Source organism: Lolium perenne, chromosome 5 (genome assembly GCF_019359855.2).
Source record: "Lolium perenne isolate Kyuss_39 chromosome 5, Kyuss_2.0, whole genome shotgun sequence".
Taxonomy (NCBI): Eukaryota; Viridiplantae; Streptophyta; class Magnoliopsida; order Poales; family Poaceae; genus Lolium; species Lolium perenne.
The window spans coordinates 23,650,286-23,654,165 of NC_067248.2; positions in this window are offsets into that span (position 1 = coordinate 23,650,286).

Genomic DNA, 3,880 nt, shown 5'->3' on the forward strand with positions numbered 1-3,880 from the left:
GAGGAGGGATACCGGAACCGGATAGAAAAGGTACCGGGCCACCGGAAAGAAGAGCTTGTCGGCAAGACTGGTCAAAGATCCTCTCCAGAGCTAGAAGACAAAGATGAGCTAAGCAAAGTAGCTTTAAATGAAGGGCTGACGATAAAGAAGAAGATGATGGAGAAAGAAGCCGGAAGACGTCAGCCTCCTTGATTAAAGAGGACCCCGGTGTCGTCTATGATTAAAGTAGCTTTGTAAAGTAGCTTTATAAAGTAGTTTGTCTAGTCAAAGATGCCATTAGGGTTTCTTGCACTGTAAGCAACCCTCTCCCCTATATAAGGAGAGGGGGCAGCCCTCCTTACGGGCACGTATTGACGCACGACAGAAGCAGCAAGAAACGAAGCACAAACCTGTAACTTGTGAGAATCAATGAAATTGGTGATCTAGAGCGAGTTCTTCCTTGTGTTTTTCTTCTTCAACCTCTGGCCTTGGCCAAGTTCTTGAGGAAACCATCCGGAAGTTCATCACACCTGATCACAAACCCTCCCCCGAATCCTCTAGCGTCCATTCGGCCCCAATCTAAGCCATCCTATGGCATCTGTTTGTTCACCACGACGACAGTTGGCGCCCACCGTGGGGCATGAAGTGGCGCTTGAAGGAGTTCACATTCGGGTGGGCATCCTCGAGGTCGCCGGCGAGCGTACGGTGTCCACGCTCATGCAGCGCATCTACGCCATGGATTTCATCAACGACAACGCGGGCTGCTTCGCCAAAGGCGGCGTCTTCCCCAAGAACGGCCGCATCATCGAGTTTGGCAGCCACCGCGTCTACTTCGGCACCGTCCCTGTGCGCCAGCGCCTCTCGCCGGTGCTGGTGGCACCGGACCCGCCAAGATGGCTCTGTGCTGGCCGCGCCGCCGGCAGCGTCGAGGTAATGATGACCGGCGTGGTTGGTGCAGGAAAAGAAGCTGTGGGTGAAGGTGCTGGTCGTGCGGCTTCGACCCGTGCGGCCAAGCCACCGCTGGAGCGAGGCGCAGGCGCAGCGGGAGCATCATCCGCACCACCGGAGACACCGCTCCAAGCGGCCATGAACGTTCTCGCCACCCCCATCGCGCAGAACATCGACCCGGCAGCGGCTCAGGCGGAGCTGGAGGCGCAGCGCCAGAAGATACTCGAGAGCGGCAAGGACGTCGTCAGGGCGCAGCGCGAGCTGAACCTAACCGTACGTGAGTATAACGCTGCCCATGGCTTTGATTCTGTTAGCGCGCATGCTGCTAGGATACCGGAGAACCGGCTAAAAGCTCGCAACCTAGATCAGGATTTGCGCAAAGAGATTCATGCCGGCAAAAGCACCTCTGCATCTGTTAGCATCGTGGAAAAACCTAAGTACAGTAGCCCAGATAAAACAATAAAAGCTGCTAAAGCTGCAGTAGAGTTGTGCGAGTCGCTTTCCGGAGATGCTTTGGCAAAACAGCAAGAGCGCGTTAGAGAGCTGCTGGAAACTATCGAGCAGCAGAATGCTGAGCAGCTGGCTAAGCTGAACAAGGCCGTGGCCTCAAAATCCGCGCGTTCGACAAGGAATGCCGGAAGCAAGTCCCATGGGCAGGCATCGTCCCCCCATCCGGACAGAAGAAGAGAAAAAGAAGTGAATGCGCAGCAGATGACTGTGTATGATCCGGTTCTTGCCGGAAAGCAACAAGCCGGGCAACATGATGCCGGTAGAAAAAGCCAAGGGGCAGAACGAGGCTACGCCAGAGGAGGCTATGCCGGAAACAATCATGCCGGTAGATACGAAACCGGGCAAAATTATCGACCTGCAAGGGCAGCGTATGATGAGGAGGAAATAGATCCCCCGAGGTACCGGCAGGCAAGGGCCGCGGTACCGGAATGTTATGATGAAGCTGATTCTGCAAGACCGGCAGCATACCGGAACCCATTGGGAGAACGCTTGGGAGAGAGATACTTACCGGAACGGGATGCGAGGCACCGTCTGGATAGAGTGTACTTGTCAGAAATGATCGAGGAGGAAGGTCCTCCAGGCCCAAAATGCTTTGGCCCAAGGATCATGAAAGAAAAACCACCAGTGCGCAACTTTGTGTTGCCCCGTGACACAAAAACATACGATGGCACCACGAAGCCGGAAGACTGGCTCGCGGATTACGTGACCGCAGTATACGTCGCGGGCGGTGGAGGAACCGTAGCAGGAGGAGGAAATCGGCGTTGGGCCGTGAGAATCATACCATCATTTTTGGTTGGGCCGGCAAGAATCTGGCTAAATAACTTGCCGGCAGGAAGCATAAATGGCTGGCTGGATTTTGAGGAGGCTTTTGTGAGCAATTTCAGCAGCACCTATCAAAGGCCAAACAGGCCGCAGCAACTTGCTCTGTGCATACAGCGCCCAAACGAAACAGACCGGGATTATCTGGCCCGGTCGAACACTACAAGAAACTCCTGTGAAGGGGTAATCGAGGCACAGGCCATTGCTTGGTTTAGCAGTGGGTGTAGAAGAGGTTCACCGTTGTGGCAAAAGCTGCAGCGGAACATGCCGACAACGTTGGCAGAGATGATACGTGTGGCGGATAGCTATGCGTTGGGAGACCCAATGCAGCCGGCAGTACAACCTGAGCCGGAACAGCTGCGCCAAGAGCAACACCGGGATAACCGGAACAACAAAAGAAGAGAAGATTTTCCGGATCGAAGGTACGGTCCGCAGCAAGTTGCTGCTGTGCAGGAAAACTCTGAGGCCAGCGGCAGTCAGAGGCAGAGAACCGGATCGCAGCCGTGGGCTGGTCCTAAGAAACAATGGGTGGAGAAGAAACCCTGGGTTCAGAAAAGAAACTGGCAAGAACCCGCGAAATACACCATGGAAGCTGCCATGGACCAACCATGCCGGTGGCACACACCGAATCCGGCGCACCCGTCAAACCATCTGACGAAGGATTGTACCTGGACCAAGTACTTGATGCAAAAGGGAATGGTGAAAGATGCACAACCACCACAAGACATACCGCGGCAACAACAGCTACCGCCACCACCACCACTTACCGGGGCAAACGCCTTACCGGTGCAGCCAAACCGGTAGCAGTACCAGCAAGTTAACCGGGTGGAACAAAATGATGATCAACCACCTCCACCGGCACCTTTAGGCCGGAATGTTTACGAGGGTCCGGATATGTGATGTGTTGTCTTTGTCACTGAGCCAACAGACAGGCAAAGTGTACACCGCTGCTCCATGGAGGTCAATGCCGTGATGCCGGCAGTCCCCAAGTACATGCTGTGGTCAGATCAGGAAATTACCTGGTCATTTAAGGATCACCCTAAGATCATGCCGAATCCGGGTGGATACGCTCTTGTTGTGGACCCAATCATGAAAGGGCCACAAACTCGAGTAAAGTTCAGCAAGGTGCTGATAGATAACGGCAGCAGCATAAACATCATGTACAAGCACACCATGCGTACGCTGGGCATAACGGAAAACATGCTTCAGCCAACGCGTACAACGTTCCACGGAATCGTTCCGGGCTTGTCCTGTGCCCCGATAGGAAAAGTTTGGGTGGACGTAGCATTTGGAGGACGTGACAATTGCCGGGTTGAAAATATTGAGTTTGAGGTGGTGGATCTAGACAGTCCTTACCATGCGCTGTTGGGAAGACCAGCATTGGCAGTTTTCATGGCTACCACTCATACGGCTTACCTCAAGATGAAGATGCCGGCACCTCGTGGACCCTTGACTGTGGTGGGGAACTATAAAGTCTCACTGGAAACTGCATCTGCCGGATGAAACCTAGCAGAATCGCTGGTGATCGCGGAGGAAAAGAAAAGGATGCAAACAGCGGTTGCGCTGGCTCAGTCCTCACAGTTGAGCTTAGCGGCAATGAGTGGAAACTTGGGCTCACCGGCAT